The sequence below is a fragment of the Sciurus carolinensis genome, chromosome 2 (genome assembly GCF_902686445.1).
Source record: "Sciurus carolinensis chromosome 2, mSciCar1.2, whole genome shotgun sequence".
Lineage (NCBI taxonomy): Eukaryota > Metazoa > Chordata > Mammalia > Rodentia > Sciuridae > Sciurus > Sciurus carolinensis.
The window spans coordinates 109,670,885-109,693,399 of NC_062214.1; the positions used below are offsets into that span (position 1 = coordinate 109,670,885).

A 22,515-nucleotide genomic window follows, 5' to 3' on the forward strand; every position below is an offset into this window, starting at 1 on the left:
GATTAAACAGATTCTGTAAGAAGAGTTTTGAAATTTAACATAGGATTTATATTTAATTTTTCTATATTCTGAGTCAGCTTCAATAATAATGTCACTTGATTGAAGAAAAAGATTTGAAGTGAAACCTATAATTCATTGTATCCTTTCCGACTATGGTAATTCCTGGGAGTATTTCTGATTATTAAGAAGAAAGAGCATGGGACACAGGAGGTCTAACAGACCTGTTTTGGTTCTACCACTAATTAGTTTTTTATGGCCTTGAGAAAGTTTTAATCTCTTCAGTTGAGTCTGCTCCTCTGTAAATTGGTAGTTAAAGACAGGCAAGGGGCTTAATCTTAAGTTTTGTTTTTTTTTTTTTTTTTTTTTTTTTAAACCAAAGAAGAAGGCACAACACTAAATACAAATTTACCCCACACAACCTCACTGCTTCACCTTCCTCGCTATTCTTTTGAAAGTCTTTAAGCTACTCCCACATACTCTTGCTTAGAATCCCGGTACTGGTCCCCACCGAGGTTGTTCGTTGAGTCTTTTAACAGGTGATGTTTCTATAAGGGAATGAAATCTTGTTCTTTTCGGGCTGTGAAACCGCAAGGGCTCTCATCTCCAGCCTGACATTCCTTTGTAAGTCCGTCTTCTTCTCTCCTCACACCTTTATGCCTTTCCCTGGCCTTTGCTGTGATTAGCTTCAGGTCAGGTGGATCTGGGATGGCGCCAATTCGCGACATTCTGGCAGCTTTGGTTCTGACGAAGTGATAGATCCTGATCCTTGACAGGGCCTCACGATTCCAAGCCCTTCATCTCGACTGCCTCAGTGTGTATATTCGTATCTTGATCAAGCACTTTCGATTTTCTTCTTCAAAGCTCAACCTTGGGGTCACAGCCATACCTCTGTAACCAAGTTAACTACTGAGCTACAACACCCACTTGCGCCAACCACTCTCAGAAGCCCTACGTCTCTCTTTGGGACAGGCAGGCAGTTGCGGCGGTGGCTGGAACTACGAGGCCCAGAATTCCTCGGCGCATGCGCGCTGCCATTGTGATGCTCCTTTCCCGGTAACTCGCCCTCTCAGGCAAACCTGAAGATAGCGGCAATTCTCCGGTGGGGGCGGAGACGCTCCTTGTCCGACTCTCCGCCCCCCTCGTGATAGGCAATGGGACCAGCCAACCGACGCTGTGGGCTCGCAACGCGCTTTCCAATCAGCACCTGTGGTGGAGAGGTGGGCGTGCGCACTGGCAGGGCAGGTGGGCTAGGCTGTGCCGGGTTGCGAAGGGGGAGAATAACGTCGGGTCGGGTCAGCGAGCGCTGCAGTAGTCGCCGCAGCGGCGATGGGAGCGGTGGGGACGAGGCGGCGGCGGCGGCGGCAGGAGGAGGAGCAGAGGCTGGCACAAGAGCAGCGGCTGGGGGCGGCCAGCAGCAGCGATAACAGCATCAGCCGCCGCCGCCGCCGCCAGTGAAGGCGGACGGTACCCGAGGGGACTACCCGGCCGGCCGGCCGGCCAGCGAAGCCGCACTCGGGTCCCGCCGCAGTGAGCGGCGGGGGATGGGCAGGCGGCGGCGGTCCCGCCTGCTGAGGGTTGTCCCCTTACAGTCCCGGTTCTGAACTGGACCGCAGCCCTCCGCCCGAAATCCCTGCGTCCGCCACGGCCCAGGTAGGACACACCCCCTGAACCCCCAGGGTGCCGCGGGTTAGCCCCGGGCCCCGCCCTCCCCCAGTTTTGACCCCCTCCACCCGCCGCACCCCTTCCGGAGTGACGGATCCTGGAGACCAGGAGAGGAGTACCTGAGACTCCTAGGTCGCTCCACGCCCTGGGCTTGTGCCAATCCCGGTGCCTCTTCACCTCGGAGACCGTTCTGGTTCTACCCCGTTTCCCCAAAGGCTGCTGCCGCGTTTCCCCTGAGGCTTTAGGTGTTTTTACTGAACTTGGAGGGTCATTAAGCTTCGTCTGTTTCTTTGTGGGTGACCCACATATCACTTGTACTCACGCCTATTTAGGTTCCAGGACGGAACACAGGATTGTTAGGAAATATAAGCGTTTCCTTCCCACCTTGCCTCCCGCACTATAATGGAAGCGGGCATGGGACTCTCCTTGCTATATTATAACGACAGGGAAGGCCAGGACTTTCTGATACTTAGAATGCTGAAGTAATGACCTGAGGGATTTGCTTGTCATTCGATTTAATAAAGCTGATGTTGATACCCTGAGATTCTTAGGGAGGGATAAAAGACTACACATATATGTACTATCAAGTAAATAATCCATAGGGATGCCCGGATACTTTATCTTACAGTGAAGTTATTTTTTTTTTTTTTTCAGTCGTGGCTGCATTAGAGTTAAAAATGACATTGAGTTGTACTTTGCTTTGAATTAAAGTTGATAGGTGGCAGCAATCCTGGTATTAACTCTTCTCTAACCTAGCTTTAGGAATTGATCTTTGAACATTAAAGAGGACAGTTTTATTATAATCTGTGTATGATTTGAAAAGGATTTATTAATAGAAAATTGTGTGTGTGTGTGTGTGTGTATGTGTGTGTAGGAGGGTCGTGTTATGAATGGGGACACACACACACACACTCACATAGTGTGGATCCACTTTGTTTTGTTAACAGTGTTTGGTTCTGAGCCATTAATCACAGTTGAATTGGTATATAAACGTGGATTGCCAGGATAGACAACATAGATGTGTCTGCTGTTTTCTTTTGGCTAGATGGAATAGAATAACGTTCATAGGGCGGGGAGGGGGAATAATTTTAAAGTACTGAGGGAGTTGAATGCTATGTATTGCTCCCCCGCTTTTTAAAGAAGCCATAATGGTGACAAATATAACAATGTGACTAATCTTGGAGAATTTGTCTTAACTCTATAATTTCAAATAACAAGGGTTGAATACCTTGGATGATATTCGAATTGAAACATACTGGAAGAAATCTAATTCAGAGGCTATGTTTTCCTGTATGAAACATTTTTGTTAAGACACCAAAAGGGATGCTTGAAGCGTGATTATAATTTTTTTTTTTTTTTTTTTTTTTTTTTTTTTTTGGTGGTGCTGGGGATCGAACCCAGGGCCTTGTGCTTGCAAGGCAAGCACTTTACCAACTGAGCTATCTCCCCAGCCCCGAAGCGTGATTATAAATAAAAGTTTCTCTATAGTTTTTTCCTTTGTGATAATATTTGAAAGTGCTTTTTTTCTTTCAATTTTGGACACAAAGTCCACAGCTTCATTAATTTAATTTATAATATCAGCTTGCAACAAATGGGTAGGGTGCTAATTAAGAGTAATCTTGCTCATTATTTCCTACTATAGTTCATACATAATTTAGTGAATTCTCTTGTGTTATAGATGACTTCAGATTTTTATGTCTTGATTTTCTTTTAAGGAAATACTTTAGGAAAGTTTTATGAAGTTAGCACTTATTTGCTGTACAAATTGAACTTTCAATTATGTGGAGCTTCAAATATCTTCAGATGTAATGTTAAAAGCTAAACCTATATAATTTGACAATTTTTGAGGGCATTTTATTTTATTAATTAATTTTTTTTTTTTTTTTTTTTTTTTTTGCGGTGCTGAGGATTATGCTTGCACGGCAAGCACTCTACCAACTGAGCTATCTCCCCTGCCCTTGAGGGCATTTTATATCTAAAAATGTGATAGCTGTTTTTTTTTCAAAATAGATTAATATTACAGAACTGAGTTAGCTTCTGATCATGAAATTTAAATTTCACTTTCATGGTGGGTAGGCAATTCTTTTCTTTTTTCCCCCCCTTTTACCTGTATTCAGGCAGTTCTTCATAATGCCTTACAACTTTAAAAGGTAATATATAAAAATAATATGTACAAATGACATCTAATTTTTTTTGATGGACCTTTATTTTATTTATTTGTTTACCTGTGGTGCTGAGAATCCAACGCAGTGCATGGCACATGCCAGGCAAGTGCTCTACCACTGAGCCACAACCCCAGTCCGGCAAATGATATCTTTTTTGCAAATTTTGGGACACCCTGAGTTAGAATGACCCACCCAAGACACTTTGAGATTTTTTTAATCTTCACCTACTGTGTGAGATAATGCTTGTAGCATAAAAAATTGTAACAAGGGAAAATGTTTAATGACCACTATGAATTAGTGGGGTCTAGATTTACCAGCAAAATTAAAATGGCCTTTGAGAATTAATGGAAACATGATTTACTTCCTTCACCTTTTTTTTTTTTTTTGCAGTACTGGGGATTGAATCCAGGTGTGCTGTACCACTGAGCAACATCCCCAACCCTTTTTATTTTGAAACAGGGTCTCTATAAATTGTCTAGTCTGGACTCCAACTTCTGATCCTCCTGCTTCAGCCTCTCATGTAACTAGGATTACAGAATGTGTGTCACTGTGACTGGACTTTTTTTGTAATAGCTCCTATAGGAAAAAATTCATTTATAGATATGTGGTGAAATCTTTTTAATTTGAGAGCATGTTATTCACACTCTTGTTGCATATTTATTTTCTGTTCTTTTTGAGCTTATTGAGAAACTACTAGAGTTCATACATAATTTAGTGAATTCTCAATATATAACTGAGGCTGTTTCTCTTTATTTGATTAGTAGTAGTGCAGGATATCTTCAATATTTATAGACTTGTAAAATTAAACACATTGTAGGGTATTGCACTCCCTTTATTTTGTTGTTAGCCAAGCCTGTTGTAAATAATAGTGATGGTAGTAATAGTAGTTTTTCTCCCCAGGCTTCGGTGGACACATCATTTTACACTTAAAATACACAGTGCTTTTAAGTTAGATACCATACTTCGATATTTAATAAAAGAGACTTTAAATTCATATGAAAAATTTGAGTCTTTTTAGAGCTAAATTTTTGGGCATAAGCAGAATGCATAATCACTACTAAAAACTATTTCTGTCCTCATTAAAATTTGGTGATCTTTGATTACAGGTTTAAAATGTGAATTTAATTGTTTTATTTATATAATGTGAATATCTACTTTGCCAGAAAACTTCATCTTTCTAGTAGGTAACTTTTAATCAGACCTCTTGTTACATTTTTGTTATATGATTTTAAGTTAAACATAATTCTCTTTGTGATTATATGCTCTTAATGCTCGATTGAACATATAGTGCATATTGTGAACATTTTGGACTTTTTTCCATTTGCATTTAAGATCTTTGATGCTTTAGATTTTGTTTGGTTTTGTATTGAAACAAGATCTTACTGTGTTGCTCAGGCTGGTCTTGAACTCCTGAACTGAAGTGTCCTCTTTCCTTAACCTCCCAAGTGACTGCAGTTATAGGCACAGCCACCCTACCCAGATTGTTTTGGGATGTTGTTAGCTGTTTTTAAAAATATTATTATTATTATAGAAATTTGCTTTCACTTCAGTCAGCAAAAAAACTCCTAAGGTAAAAAATTAACCGTTCTTTGAAAAGAATTTGGAGTGTAATTAATGTCTCCTGAAGAATGGGAGATAGAAAGTAGCTGCTTGACTCTTTTTGGTAAGCTATCAAGATGGAACCTGCCATGTTTAAAGAGTCATTTATTTATTTATCAGGGGATTTGTGTTTTTATTGCAAATAAGAATCAGGTGTTTTTAGTTGTTTTTTTTTTTTTTTTTTTTTTTGTTGTTGTTGTTGTTTTGTTGTTGTTGTTTGGATACCGGGGATTGAACCCAGGGGCACTTAACCATTGAGCCATATCCCCAAGCCTTTTTTGTGTGTTTTATTTAGAGACAGGATCTCACCAAATTGCTTAGGGCCTTGCTAAGTTGCTGAGACTGGCTTTGAACTCTCAATCCTCTTGCCTCAGCCTCCCAAGACACTGAAAAATCAGTATTTTTAAAATATTTGAAGGAGAATTTTTGTTTTGCCATTTCATCTGTTTACCCAAAAGCCTTTTATCATTAATATTTTTATACTTGTTTTTTTTTTTTCTTTCCTGCTATTTTAATGTAATTGCCTTTTAAGAAAATGAGATTGCATTGTTCCTTTTTGTTCTAGCCATATGATCATCTAAATTCTGTATTTTGTTAATATTTGTCTGACATTTTAGTTTTTCACATGTGTTGTATATTGTGGATTAATCTTGTGCAGTCTCTTTTTTTCTCTCCTCCTGGTCCATCAAGTGCCTCAGTGTCTAAAATATCTCAGAATGGCTTTATCAACACTTTTCAATGACTATTACTGCAAAGATGAGAAGAAAGTAGGAAAAAAATAACCAAAGAGAAAAATGTAAGCCAAGTCTCTCATGAAATTTGATTTTTAAAAAATAATCTGGAAACTAAATTACATAGTAGCAGTGAACTAGATTAGGACTTCATTTCTGCTTGACATCTGGAGTACTTGAAAAATTTGACATGTCCAAGACAAAAGTCAACCCTCTTTTAAACATCCTTAGTTCTACAAATAAAAGTATCATCAGATAGTCACCCAAGCTCAAAAATCTTGATTTTTTGGGGGGTGGTGGTGGGTGGATTCCTTGTTTCTCCTGGATCTACTTGCGCAAAACCTCTTTCCATCCACTGCTACCTCCTTGAATCAGCCTCTCTGACCCTTTGAACCATGAACTATTGCAGTAGCTGCATCCATCCATTCACTAAATACTTGCTAATGATCTACCATGTAATTTTGCTAGGGTTAGAGATTCAGCAGTGAGCAAGACAGAAATCTCTTCACTTCTGAAGCTTATAGTATAGTGGAAGCAGACATTTGTAAAAAGGAATTGTAAGTGTTCCAAGTATTATGAAGGAAAATGTAACAGACAAACCTAAGAGTCAGGGAGGTAGGTTGAGGGAAGAACTTAATCAGCCAGAGTTGATTTTATATACTCTGCCAGATTCAGAGGTTAGTGGATATATTGCAACTATAATTAGTTAATAATTAAGAATAAATGTTTTTAAGTCAAAAATGTTAATAAAAATTACTTTCACATAATCCCAGAAATAACTTTAGAAAAATTTTTTCAAAATACCTGAACAAGTAATTTTATCTCAAAGAGTCTTACTTCTTCTTCCAATGTGGGTTTCTACTTTGGGTTTCTCCCAGGCTTCAGTTGCTTGAGTACTTAATAGGATTCCTTTGTTGTTTCAGAGTCTGTTTGAACTCTCTGAAGTTAGAAATAGATATTACCAATAGCCAGAGTGTGTATAGTTATGAGAAAGAGATGTTCCAAGTAAGTAGTTATAGTGTATCTGTTGTAAGAATCCAGCAACATATAATTAAATGAACAATTAGGATATCATTTGAATATCTGTAAATTAAAAAAATACATTTATAAATTAGAAAAAATATATCTTACCATACACTGGCACCTAATTTTTGGACTAGAAATTGAGATTACTATAGCCACTACCCCTTAAATTGATAAAGACTCATAAAACAAATGAATATAAACTGTTAATTGTGCATCCAGATGAGTTTTTGATCTATTCACAACTCTGTTATATCATAAGACCTTAAATTACTTAACCTCTCTTTGCCTCAGTTTTGCTATTTTTTAAAAATGGAAGCTACTATACTTAAAATTTTATTATAAAAGATCATTACAGGGGCTGGGGAGATAGCTCAGTCGGTAGAGTGCTTGCCTTGCAAGCACAAGGCCCTGGGTTCGATCCCCAGCACCAAAAAAAAAAAAAAAAGATCATTACAGAGGAGGTTCTATATTGATTTTTCTTTGTCTTACTGGGAGGATCATAGACATTATGCTTTGCTTGGCTAATTTGGTTATAGTAGATTTTACTCAAAGAATGATCTTGTTTACTGTTTTCTTATAATCTGGCCGTGAAAGTTACACTGTACTTTCTTTTTTAAATATTTCGTTTTTTAGTTGCAGATGGATGCATTACTTTTATTTTGTTTTTTATTTTTATGTGGTGCTGAGGATTGAACTTAGTTCCTCACCCATGCTAGGCAAGTGCTTTACCACTGAGCCACAACCCCAGCCCTACACTGTACTTCTATAAGGGGAGAATTTGTTTGTGTTGTTAGTGTTGTAGCCAGGGGTGAACTAGGTTGTTTACACTTTCATTCTGTTGTCAGTAACTGTAACCATACTGTAAAGTTTCTTTTCATTTTTTTTTTTTTTTTTGTCCTAGGAATTGAACCCAGGGATGCTTTGCTATAGAGCTACAATCCCAGCCCCTCCTCTTTTAAATTTTTATTTTGAGACAAGATCTTGCTAAGTTGCTGGGGTCTGGCTAAATTATTGCCTCAAACTTGTGTACTTCAGCCTCCCAAGTTGCTGGGATTACAGGAATGTGCAACCATGCTTGACTTCCTTTAGTATTTTTTGGTACCGTAGATTGCACCCAGGGATACTTAACCACTGAACAACTTCTCCAGCCCTTTTATTTTTTATTTTGAGACAGGGTCTCACTGAGTTCCTTAGGGCCTTGCTAAATTGCTGAGTCGGCTTCCTCCAGCTTCAGCCTCCTGAGCCGCTGGGATTTATAGGCATGTGCCACCATGCCTGACTTTCTTCACTTTTGTGACTTTCTTTTTGTTTTGTTTTGTTTGGGTGCTGGGGATTGAACCTAGGGCCTTGTGCACACAAGCTAAGCACTCTACCAACTGAGCTATATCACCAGCTCTCTCTTCACTTTTAATAAGTATTTTCCTTTCTTGGATTTATTTATTGGGCTCAGAGATACTCTGTGTTGCCAGAAATGTAATTTGCCTCCCGTAAAAGTTTAGAAGGAACAGTTTCAGTGTGAGTAAGGACTGAATTTTCATTTTCTTTTGCTATCAGAGAGGTTATTCACAGATTGTTATCTCTTCTTACTCTTTTTTTTTTTTTTTTTTTTTTTTTTTTTTTGGTACTGGGGAGTGTATCCAGGGGCACTCAACCACTGAGCCACATCCCCAGCCTTTTTAAAAAATTTTATTTAGAGATAGGGTCTCACTGAGTTACTTAGGGTCTCACTAAGTTGCTGAGGCTGACTTTGAACTCACAATTTTCCTGCCTTAACCTCTGGAGCCTCTGGAATTACAGGTGTTTTTAACTCTTTAGAGGGGTTCTTGCCATGAGATAAAAACACAGACAGACTCCCACTGGGATTATCCTATTCTGGAACCTTATTTATGCTGTTTACATAATAGGTGCCTGGAAAACTTAACTGGCATATAGTTTTTGTAACCTTATATTTATACCTAATAATGTTTTATTTTAAGATAACAATTTAGATAATTTTTATAATTTAAAAAATGTAATATTTTGACTTGAGATATATGAGATGACCACTGTGCAGCTCATTTATTTGTATGTTTTTTATTAAATTTGAAAAAAATTCAGACATTTCTTCTGCCCCGACCCCTAGAATGTATTTATTTGGGCTCAATAAATGTATTCAGAAAGTAAAATAATCTGTTACACATGAAAAGAAACTTTTAAAGGCAATATATTTACATAAATGATAACAGAATAAAATAATAAATAGAATTACAGAATAAAAGGGTAAATGAGCTCTTTTTTTTTTTTTTCTCTCCTTCTGGACTCTTTACATGTGTGGTAGCCCTTGCTGTTATTCCACAGCTTATTAATTAGTTTTTCTTTTTTTTCCCCCTGTGTGTTTCATTTGTATAGTTTCTTTTTTTCATATCTTCAAACTCACTAATCTTTTCTTCTTCACTGCTAATCTAATGCTAATCCTATCCAGTATATTTTTTCCAGTGTATTTTTCATCTCAGATGAATACTTTTTAAATTTTTTAAAATTTTATTTGTTCTAATTAGTTGTACATAATGGTAGAATGCATTTATACATTTTGGTAGATCATACATAGAGTGTAAGATGAATGCTTTTTATCTCTACAAAATGTTATTATGTGCTAGCTTTTTAAAAATATTTTCTTTTAATATTTTGGAATTTGTTTTGGGATATAGTTATTTGTAAATAGTTTCATGCATTCAAGGCCCTGACTATTTAAAGATCTTTTTTACTCTGGCAAGTAAGTATATAAACTATTCAAAATCCTATATTGCCATCAAGGATGATTCTGCCTGCCCCTTTCCAGTGGTTCTTTCCTTGGCCTTAACTACTTTGTCTTTGTGTGTGTGCGTGTGTGTGTGGTGCTGGAGTTTGAATCCAGGGCCTTGCACATGCAAGGCAAACACTGTACCACTGAGCTATACATCCAGCTAAACTGCTTCCTTACAAAATGCACTGATAAGTCTTCATCCAAAGTTTCAAGGAGAACTGGGTGTAGATCTCCAGAGCTTGTTGTCTGTGCAGTTCTTTTGCAAACTTTAGCCTCCTTGACCTCCCTGTGCCTTTTAACTCTCTCAAATAACTGAGTCTTGTGGGTCCTGTTTGTGTTTCCCATTCCTGTGTTATATCTTAACACAGTGACTTGGGGCAATCATAGCACTTACTTCATTTATTTCCCTTTTCTCATGAATTCCTGTGTTGTGCTGCCTGTTATCTAGTGTCTGAAATCCATTGCTTTATCTATTTTGTCTGTTTTTTCTAATTGTTTAAGATGGGAGGCTAAATCTGGTTCCTGTTACTCTGTGGTGACCAGAGCTCAAGTGGTGTGGTAGGTATATTTAAATCTCAAGAGGGAGTCATATTTCTCACTTACGCTGTTACTAGAAATATATGTATTATGTTTATACCCAATATAGCTTCAAGTATATTTTTCTTACCTTTAGATACATCCTAAGCTTTTTGTATGAATAATTCTAGGTTTGTACTCATTGAGATTAAAATCATGGGATAAAAAAATAATTTCCTATACTTTTCTGTTAAAGAACAGAAACTTACATAAACTCTGTGACATAAAACCATGGTAATTATTTAATCAATTAACTAACTTCTACCTTATCTGTAGAAATGTATCACTTCAGTTTGTTGAAAATAGTAGTAATAGTCTTCTAACTGAAGTTTTATTCTGAGCTCCTTCAATCCCCCTTGCCCTCTGAAACAGAAGGAAATTCATGCTCTTCTTAGTCTGATTGTTAAAGTCTTAATTCAGTTTACCTTTGAGGACTATGTATTCTTTCTTCCAAAAAGAACTCTTTTTCCATTTGGACGTATCTGATCATTTTTCCATGCACTTGTATGTTATGCTTGTTTATTCTTCTGTGCCTTTGCTTCCCTCCTCAATTAGTTAGCTAGTTCTTGCTTTGAAACAAGCTATCCCAAAATTTAGAGTCTAAAACAATAATTACTTGGTAGTTAACAATTTTGTGGGTTGGCAGTTTAACTGGGCTCAGCTGAATAGTTGTTCTTTTTTTTTTTTTTTTTTGCAGGGGGATGGTATTGGGGATTGAACTCAGGGGTACTTACCACTGAGCCACATCCCCAGCCCTACGCTGTATTTTATTTAGAGACAGGGTCTCATTTAGTTGCTTAGCGCCTTGCCATTGCTGAGGCTGACTTTGTACTGGGGAATCATCCTGTCTTAACCCGAGCCACTGGGCTTGCAGGTGGTAGCCATCTCGCCTAGCTGCCGAATAGTTCTTTTGTCTTATCTGGTCTCACTTATGTAGGCAGTCAGCTGGTATATTAGCTTTCTGTCACTGTGACAAAATACTTTAGAAAAACAACTTTAAAGGAGGAAAGATTTATTTTTGCTCACTGTTTCAGAAGTTTTGGTCCTTTGTTAGCTGGCTCCATTGTTTCTGGGCAGTAAATGCATTATGGTGGAAGGGTCAGGCAAAGGTGGAGGTGGGAGGAGGAAGAGGAGGATGATGACGAGATAGAGTACCCAAGGCACACCCCCAGGGATCTACTCCTTTCAAATAGGACCTACCTTCTAAAGTTTCCACCATTTCCCAGTAGTCCATTTAGCTATGAATCAGTGGATTAATCCATCGATGAGGTTTGAGCCCTCATGATAGTCACTTCCCAGTGGTTCCACCTTTGCGGGTTGTGGGGTGGATTCCAGATCCAAACCATAATAGCTAACTTCGGTTTCTTCTTATTAACCTGGGTTCCGAAACCAACAAGGGTAGCCAAGCCCAGTGCATATGTGCTTTTTAAGCTACTTGGCCATGTTTGCTAATATCCCATTGGCCAAAGCAAGTCACATGGACAGTTCATTTTGGGGATGGATAAACTATCTATTGATGGGAAATGGAAGTGGTCACATTGCAAAAAGATGTACATACAGGAATGGGAAAAATGTGTTGCTTTTTTTGCAATTTACCAAACCTCCTCTACAAATCCTATCCACCTCATCTAATATGCTAGATGATGATTATCCTACCCCACATTAACCTCTTTTGTTCTGATTTGCCCTTAAAATAGTTTGAGGTTGGTTAACTTTTAAAATATTTTTTTAACCTTTTAAATTCAGAGAATTACTATTAATTTCTATTTTTGTTTTATGTAATCTATATCAAAGAATATCTTGGAAATAGTCATTTAACTTTTTTTCTTTAACTTGTTTGTTAACTCAGGGCATCACTACATATTTCTTTTTACTTTTCTGTGTATTCATTGCAATTTACTGAAATGAGTATATGTTGAGTTTTCACATCAACTCTCAGTTTTTGCTAGAGGACAGTGTAATTTCATTAAACTATATGGGAGGTGAAAGACATTTCACTTGTTAAATACTTACTGAAAAATTTTTTTACATATTAAGAACACAAATATGAAGACTGGGGATGTAACTCAGTGGTAGAGCTTGCCTAATATAAGTTGAATTGAATAGTAGATACTCTTGACCTTGAGAATTAGTCTGTTTGAAGATAGTATAAATTGTGTGCATGCTTCTAAGACTGTTTCTGTGCTCTGAACCTAAATTTCTTTCCTTGCTTAACTCACAAAATTAACTGGATTTTTACTATTGCATAGATGGAACACTCTCCTGTCTCTTACACTTGTACATTATTGTTGCCTAACCTATTTTGTGTCTGACTTTTTCCACCTCTTGATTTATATAACTACTATCTGCTACTGTTCTTTTTATAAAAAATATTAATCATAGAGTACAAAAGCATATGTGTGCAGTTTAAAGAATAATTACAAAGCCAAGTGTTCAAGAAAGAGAACATTGCCAGTATTTCAGAAGCCTGTTTCTGTTCTCACCTGCCTTCTTTACCCCAAAGTTGTCATTTTTTTAATAATCATGCCTTTACTTTATAAACTTCCTACTTATATTTGCATTGCTATGTAACGTAGTTGGGTTGTAACTTACTATTTTTTGTATGGTGCTGGGGATTGAACATAGGACCTTGCACATGCTAGGCAAGTGCACTAACACTGAGCCACATCCCTAACCCTTGTAACTTATTTTTGAACTTTATATAAAAGAACTTAAATTGTGTGAATAATTTTGCCTTGCTCGATTTGTTTTAAATGTTATTTGTAAGACTCATCCATGTAGTTCAATGTAGTAGTTGTTTCTTCTTTTCATTTTAGTATAGATAGGAAAATGACCCCCAAAGATGTTCATCTCCTAATCCCTGAAACCTGCAAATAAGTTACTTTATATGGCAGAAGGGACTGTATATTTGCAAATAAATTAAGGTTATTGAGAGGGGAGGATTTTCCTTGATTATCCAGGTGGAACCAGTGTCATCACAAGGGTCCTTATAAAAGGGAAGCATATATTTTGTCAGAAGACGTGACTGTGTGTATGCATGTATCTGAGAGAGGAGGGGGAGGGAGGGAGGGAGGAAGGGAAAGATACTGAGATTTGAAGATGTTACATTAACTGACTTTAAAGATGAAGGATAGGATCATGAGCTGAAGAATTCAGGCAGCTTCTAGAAGCTGGGAAAGGTGAGGAAATGAATTTTCCCACTGAGCCTCTGGAGGCTTACACATTTATTTTTAATTGAAGTCTGGACTTTTGACCTCCAGAACTGTAAGATTATAAATTTGTGTTTAATTTGTCATAATTTGTTATGGCAACAAAGGAAACTAACAAAACTTTGTGCTGTATGAATATACCACATTTCATTTGTTCTTCTTTTGCTGGCCATTTGGGTTGTTTTATGGACAGTGTGACTGTGAGTATTCTTGCATCCATTTCCTGGTGCCATAGAGGAAGAGTGTAGGATATATACACAGAAGAGATACTGGGTCACCGAGTATGCATATCTTCAGCTTTATAACACAAAACTAGCATATCTTCACTAGTGGTGTATAAGAGTTCTAGCTTTTTTAAAAAAGGTTATTTATTTGATATTAACTTCGATAATGCTTTCTTCCTTTATGTAGGTGGGTACTCAAAATTTGCTTCAAGTCAAAACATGTTTGGGAACTAATTTATGCTTTATCTGTTATAGAGAAGGCATTGGTTTATTTTTATTCCCTTTTGATCAACTAAGTTTTGTGCTAACTTTAAAAGCAAAATTATAACAATGCAAATGCTATAATTTGTGATCATAGTTGTAGAATAATAATTTTCTCCTGCTGACAAAGCATTTTTACATAATTTTGGTAAGTAATAGTTATTTAATAGGTTCAATTCTGGACCTCCATGCAAACATCATTTTCTTTCATCAGTATTCAAGCAGTACAGGGACTGTTTTGGACGATATTATATCTGTGAATGTGACTATTTCTTCTATTGATGAGTAGTAGACTACCTCTATTCAAATCCTGGCTCTTGTGCCTGTCACCTAACTTCTCTGTGCCTCATTTTCCTCATCTATTAAAAAAAAAGAATAACAATGGTGACTAAAGATTTAAAATGTTCATATGTGATATATATATATATATGTATGTATATGTATAAATGTGTATTTATATATATAAAGTGTTTCTTCATCACAGTGCCTAGTACACCGCGCTCAACAAATGGTAGTCATTACGTACATAATTTTTTACAAATCTATTGTCTCAAGTATTTAAATTAATTTCATGAAATTAATTATTTACAAGTGGCATATTTGTTGCTGACTTGAAGTTTTTATATGTGTTCCACATTGGGACAGTGGGGCAAAATTTGTTAATCTATTTTGTGAAGCATCCCTGAAGTTAGAAGATAGTAAATTTACTATGATATTATGTTGATTTCTCAGATAATACTTTTGTAGGATGTTCTCTTGTCTTATTTAATCTGATTTGTTTGTTTATTTGTTTTTGCAGAACTGTGTATCAATCCCAGGGCTTCGTGTATGCTAGGCAAAGACTCTACCACTGAGCTATATACTCCCACCCTGCTTTATGTTTTTTGATATTCTTATATAATTTTGAGGGGAGAGGTGCTGGGGTATTCTATCACTGACATACATCCCCAGCCTTTTTTATTTTTTATTTTGAGATAGGGTCTAAGTTGTCCAGGCTGGTATTCAACTTGTGATCCTCCTGACACAGCTTCCCAAGTTGCTGGGATTACAGGTGTGTGCCACCATTCCTGGCTCTTATACAGTTTTTTTAAACATTTCCCTTTGTTCCTGTTATCACTTTTGTTGTTGGTGGTGTTCTTCCTTTATCTTTTTCTTATCATTCTGTTGTATTATTTATGTGTCTCTATATGACTTAAATTACATATAGTTTAGGGCCTCATTTTGAGCTAATTAATTAACTGCACCAAATACTTGTTGATTTACTGTGAAGTGTAATAATTGGTATGGCAGAAGACATAATGATTGTGATATGGTCTTCTTGTTAAAGGTGTTTGTAGTGTAGGGTATTGTTAGTGTTTACTTATTAATTTGTTGACTATTTTCTTCTCAGTCTTTTTCTATCTAGCAAATGTTTCAAATGATTCCTCCCCCCATGTTATTTTACATGTTCTGTCCATATTTTGGTTCTCTTTGGGTCAGTTTTGGTAACATGTCCAGGTTTAGCATCATAGACAGAATTCATTAGAATTCATTTCTACTTTAAGTCTTACTGAAAAAAAGAATTGAAGTGATTATTAACAGCATTGATTTTGCAATCAAAGTTACATTATTTTTTCAGGTATAATCCATGATTTAGAAAAAAAAGGGTATGGTACCTGTAGTTACATCCAACTTTGAGAAACTAATGCCCTGTGCCCTGGTGTTTAGTTATCTGTATTGCTGCATAGTGTATTACCAAAAACTTAGTGTTTTAAAACAACAATATTTATTATCTTGGAGTTTCTGTGAGCCATGATTTTGGGTGTGATTCAGGTGTGTACTCTGTTTGAGAATCATTTACAGACTGCAATCAAAGTAGTATGTAGCCATCACAAAGCTCAGCTGAGAAAGGATCTCTTTCCAAGTTTATTCCGATGATTGCTGGCAAATTCAATTTCTGTGGGTTGTTGGACTAAGTGCCTCAGTTTCTTGCTAGTTGTTGATACCTGATATAAGCAGAATCATGTAATATTCCAGCAGAAGCTGCCTTAGTTCTTTGCCATGTGGGCCTTTAATGGGGCAAAATGACAGCTTGCTTCATGAGATCAAGCAAAGTGGAAAGAGCCAGAAAGGGAATGTGAACAAAATAGATTCTGCAGTTTTTATAACCCATCAGGAAAGTGACATCTCATTTGGCTATATTCTTTTCTTTAGAGGCAAGTAACTAGATCTAGCTCACTACTGGGCGGGGTAGGGGTGGGGCAGTTTGGAGTGGAGGGGATCAATAATAGAAGATGAGGATCATTGGAACATATTTTAAAAGCAGTCTACCAGGGCTGGGGTTGTGGCTCAGTGGTAGAGTGCTTGCCTAGCAAGTGTGAGGTACTCGGTTCCATCCCTAGCACCATGTAAAACAAACAAAACTAATAAAAGGAGTCTACCACACCCTGGGTATCCTGTGGGATTCAGGACCCTTCCCTTATTGTTCAGTTCCTAATTGAGACAGGTCTAAAATTTATTTCAGTGTTCTGAAGGACTCTATCCAGCATACCATTTTGTTCTATGGTCTTTCCACTAACAAGTTAGAGTGAGATAATGATAAACTATTTGTCTTTTATAGTTCCATCTGAGGGGTACCTAATAGATTTAATTTAAAATTTAAACTTCCTTTTTATCGTGGTAAAATTTATATAAGATTTACCATTTCAGCCATTTTTCAGTGAACATTTCAGTGATATTAAGTATATCCACATTGTTATGTATCACTGCCATTCATCTCCAGGGTTTATTCATCTTTCCAAATGGAAACTCCTTATATTAAACACTAACTCCCCAGTCCTCTCCCTGTGGTCCTCTGAAGCCGCCATTCTACTTTGTGTGTCTATGAACTTAACTGTTCTAGGTATCTGTTATATGTGGAATCATGTAATATTTGTCCTTCCGTTCTAGCTTATTTCACTTAGCATGATGTCTTCAGGGGTTTATCTGTGTTGTAGCATGCTTGAGAATTCCCTCCCACTTTTTACTATTTTTTTTTTTTTTGAGATACTAACAATCAAACCTAAGTTGCCCTACCACTGAGCTACATTCCCAACCCTTTTTATTTTTTACTTTGAGTCAGGTTGTTGTTAAATTGCCCAGGTTGGCTTTGAGCTTGCCATCCTCCTGCCTCAGCCTCCCAAGTCTCTGGGGTTACAGGGATGTGCCACTGTCTCTGGGGAACCCAGGGCCTTCTGCATGTTAGGCAAGCGTTCAATCACTGAGCAAAATTTCCACTCACTCTTCCTTTTTAAAATTGAATAATAATCCATTGTTTGCATATACCACATTTTGTTTATCTATTCATCTGCTGATGAACACTTGGTTTGCTTCTACTTTTGGCTGTTTTGAATAATGCTGCTATGAATCTGACTGTACAAATAATTGAGTCCCTACTTGCAGTTCTTTTGAATGAGTATCTAGAAGTAGAATTGCTAGACCTCACAGTAATTTTGTTTCATTATTTGAGGACCTACCATACTACAGCTGCCTCATTTGCATTTCTACCAGTAATGTATAATGGTTCCAATTTTTCTGTTCTTTCTTTCTTTCTTTCTTTCTTTTTTTTTTTTGGAGTAATGATCTTTTTTCTTTTCTTTCTTTTCTTTTTTTTTTTCTTTTTTTTGGGTCCTGGGGATTGAACTCAGGGGCACTCAACCACTGAGCCACATCTCCAGCCTATTTTATATTTTATTTAGAGACAGGGTCTCACTGAGTTGCCTAGCACCTCGCCATTACTGAGGCTGGTTTTGAACTCAACAATTCTTATATCTCAGCCTCCCGAGCCTCTGGGTAAGTAATGATCTTAATGGGTGTGAGATGGTACCTCATTGTAGCTTTGGTTTGCGTTTCTCTGATGACTTATGATATTGAGCATGTTTTCATACATTTATTTTCTTGGGAAAATTCAAATTGTTGGTCCATTTTGTATCCTGGTTGTCATATAGTTATTAAGTTGTTGGAGTTCTTTAAATAGTCTGAATGTTAACCTCATATATTATTAGCAAATGTTTTTCTCATTCTGTGGTTCACCTTTTAACTTGTTTAATAGTGTCTTTGAGTGTATGTTTTGGGAGGAGGGTACTGGGTATTGAACCCAGGGGCACTAAACCACTGAACTATATAGCTCCAGCCCTTGTTAAATTTATTTTGAGACAAGGTCTTGCTAAATTGCTGAGGCTGTCCTCACATTTGTGATTCTCCTTCCTTAGCCTCCCAAGGCTCTGGAATTATAGGCATGTACCACACTATGCCTGACCTTTTGAGGCTCAAAAGGTTTTATCTTATTTTATTTTTTTGCGGTACTGGGGATTGGTACTGGGGCCTTGTGAATGTGAGGCAAGCACTCTGCCAACTGAGCTATACCCCTAGCTCTCAAAAGTTTTTTTTTTTTTTTTTTTTGCGGTACTGGGGATCGAACTCAGGGCCTTGTGCTTGCGAGGCAAGCACTCTACCAGCTGAGCTATCTCCCCAGCCCTCAAAAGGTTTTAATTTTGAAGTATAATATTTTCTTTTAAACTTTTGTTTTGCTGTCATATTCAAGTAATAAATACCAAATCCAGTGTCAGAAAACTTGCCCCCTGATTTCCTCTGTGAGTTTTAATAGTTTTAGCTCTTCCAAAGAGGTAAAAGATCTCTACAATGAAAACTACAAAACATTGAACAAGAAAGAAATTGAGGAAGACTTTAGAAGATGGAAAGATCTCCCATGTTCTTGGATAGGCAGAATTAATATTGTAAAAATGGTCATATTTCTCAAGGCGCTATACAGATTTAATGCAATTCCAATTAAATTCCCTATGACATTTCTCATGGAAACAGAAAAAGCAATCATGAAATTCATCTGGAAGAACAAAGACCCAGAATAGCCAAAGCAATCCTGGGCAAGAAGAGTGATGCAGGAGGTATCACTATACCAGATCTTACACTCTACTATAGAGCAATAGTAACAAAAATGGCATAGTATTGGCACCAAAATAGACAGGTAGACCAATGGTACAGGATAGAAGACACAGAGACATACCCACATAAGTACAGTAACCTCATACTAGACAAGGATGTCAAAAACATACAATGGAGAAAAGATAGCCTCTTCAACAAATGGTGGTGGGAAAACTGGAAATCCATATGCAGTAAAGTGAAACTAAACCCCTATCTCTCACCCTGTACAAAACTCAATTCAAAATGGATCAAGGATCTAGGAATTAGACCTGAGACCCTTCACCAAACAGAAGAAAAAGTAGGCCCGAATCTCCATCATGTTGGCTTAGGGCCAGACTTCCTTAACAAGACCCCCATAGTGCAAGAAATAAAAGCAAGAATCAAGTAATGGGATAGATTCAAACTAAAAAGTTTTTTCTCAGCACAGGAAACAATCAACAATGTGAAAAGAGAGCCTACAGAGTGGGAAAAAAATCTTTTCCACTCACACTTCAGAGCACTCATCTCCAAAGTTTATAAAGAACTTAAAAAACTTTACACCCAAAATACAAAGAACCCAATTAATAAATAGGCTAAGGAAATGGGCAGACACTTCACAGAAGAAGATATACAGGTGATCAACAAATATATGAAAAAGTACTCAGCATTCCTGGTAATTAGAGAAATGCAAATTAAAACCACCCTAAGATTTCATCTAACTCCAGTTAAATGGCTGTTATCAAGAACACAAGCAATAATAAGTGTTGGTGTGGATGTGGGGAAAAAGGCACACTCATACATTGCTGGTGGAGTTGCAAATTGGTGCAGCCACTCTGAAAAGCAGTATGGAGATTCCCCAGAAAGCTTGGAATGGACCCACCATTTGACCCAGCTATCCCACTCCTTGGTTTATACCCAGAGGACTTAAAACCAGCATACTACAGTGATGCAGCCACATCAATGGTCATAGCAGCTCAATTCACAATTGCTAGATTGTGGAACCAACCTAGATGCCCTTCAATTGATGAATGGATAAAGAAACTGTGGTATATATACACAATGGAATATTACTCATCCATAAAGAACAATAAAATTATGGAATTTGCTGGTAAATGGATGAAGTTGGAAAGTATCATGCTTAGTGAAATAAGCCAAGCCCAAAAAACCAAAGGCCAAATGTTTTCTCTGATAAGTGCATGACAATATATAATGATGGGGGGTAGTGGGGGGAAGAGAAGAATGAAGGACCTTTGGAGGGTGTAGAGGAAAAGGGGGTGGGAGGGGATGGGAATGGAAAAACAGTAGAGTGAGACAGTATTACCCTATATATATGTATGATTACATGAATGGTGTGAATATACATTGTGTACAACCATAGAAATGAAAAGTTGTATCCCATTTGTGTACAATGAATCAAAATATGTCTGTAAAAATAAAAAAAAAATTAAAAAATAGTTTTAGCTCTTTTGTTTATAGTTTTTTGGTTTACTTTTTAAAAAATTTAAAAAAATTTTTTTAATTTTTACAGACTGCATTTTGATTCATTGTACACAATTAGGGTACAACTTTTTGTTTCTGTTGTTGTACATGATATAGATTCACATCATTCATGTAATCATACATGTACATAGGGTAATGATGTCTGTCTCATTCCACCATCTTTCATGCCCCACCCCTCCCCCCTCTCATTTTCCTCTACATAATCTAAAGGTTCACTTTTAGTTTATTTTTTGTCTATGGTATAAAGTAAGGGTCTAGCTTTATTCTTTTGCATAGTCAATTTTCCCAGCACCATTTGTTGAAAAGATTGTCCTTGTTGAAAATCATCTGACCATATATTGAGAGTTAGAAATTTTAACTTTTAAAAATATTGCTTTCCATCTAATTGCAAAAATATGTGTTTACTGTAGCAAATTAACAGAAGAGGAAATCCCCACCAGAAAATAAACATCCTACATAGAAGTAACCACTATTGAGCTGGGAGTATATCTCAGTGGTAGAGGCTTTGCCTAGCATGTACAAAGCCCTGGGTCTGACCCGCAGCACTGCAAAACACAAAAACAACTATAACAAAAAGAAATCAAACAGTGTTAATAATTGGTAAATTTCAGTACATTTTTTTAATGAAGAATTTATTAATGAGTTTTTTTTTTTAGAAATGGGATCATACATATGTGCTATTTTGTATTTTTTATTTAAAACACAAATAACTTTTCATGTTTAAATGTTCTTCTGTATATTGTCCTTAAATTTAATTTTTATTTTTGTCAGTTAAATATGCACAATTTAAAAAATGTAATGATAGTATATATAAGTTGTTGTAGAAAAGGACATACTTCTGCCCCATTTTCCACTGTACTAAAATACTCATTTTCAATACATTTTACTGACTTTTGGTATTTACATTTGTATCTTAAGCTAGATCCTTGTGTTACTTCTGATTACTTTTTCCAGTTTTAGTCATTATTTATTGGCTTTCCTCTGTGGAATAAGAAGAGTTAATTTTTTCACTCTCCACTGGGACTATACATGCATAGTTAGGTCCTCCTATTTTTCCAGTAATGTTTTATATTAATTTTGGTTAGATAAGGGCTGAGGGTGTGGCTAAGTGGTAGAGCACTTACCTAGCATACTAAAGGCTGTGGATTCAATCCCCAGCACCACCAACCCTTAGCCACACTAACAAAGAGAAGGAGAGAGAAAATTCAAATTACTGAAATTCAAGATGAAAAAGAAAATGTGACAGACAACATTGAAATACAAAACGTAATTAGAAGTTATTTTCGAAATCTATACTCCAACAAATAGAAAATCTCAAAGACATTGACAAATTTCTAAAGATATATGATCCACCCAAACTGAATCAAGAGGACATACACAATTTTAAAAAATCAGTTTTGAGCAATGAAATAGAAGAAGGCATCAAGAGCCTACCAACCAAGAAAAGCCCAGGACTAGACAGATTCTCAATTGAGTTCTACAAGACCTTCAAAGAAGAACTTATACCAATACTCCTCAAAGTATTCCATGAAATAGAAAAGGAGGGAACCCTTCCAAACTCTTTCCATGAGGCTAGTATCACCCTGAAACCAAAACCAGACAAAGACATATCAAGGAAAGAAAACTTCACACCAATATCCCTGATGAACATAGATGCAAAAATTCTCAATAAAATTCTGGCAAATCACATACAAAAACATATTAAAAAGATAATGCACCCCAATCAAGTGGGGCTCATCCAAGGGTTGCAAGGTTGGTTGAACATCTGGAAATCAATAAATATAATACATCACGTCAATACACTTAAAGACAAGAATCATATGATTATCTCAATAGACACAA

The 22,515-nt window shown here is 36.8% G+C and overlaps 1 protein-coding gene across 1 annotated transcript in view; it reads left to right on the plus strand.

Annotated features, from left to right (window-relative positions):
* The first annotated feature begins 1,277 nt into the window (after positions 1-1,277).
* Positions 1,278-22,515, plus strand: part of Ttbk2 (tau tubulin kinase 2) — a 169,934-nt gene continuing 148,696 nt past the window's right edge. The window contains exon 1 of the mRNA XM_047538644.1: positions 1,278-1,650. The gene's annotated coding sequence lies outside the window, so the exon portion shown is untranslated. The remainder of the gene's footprint in view (positions 1,651-22,515) is intronic.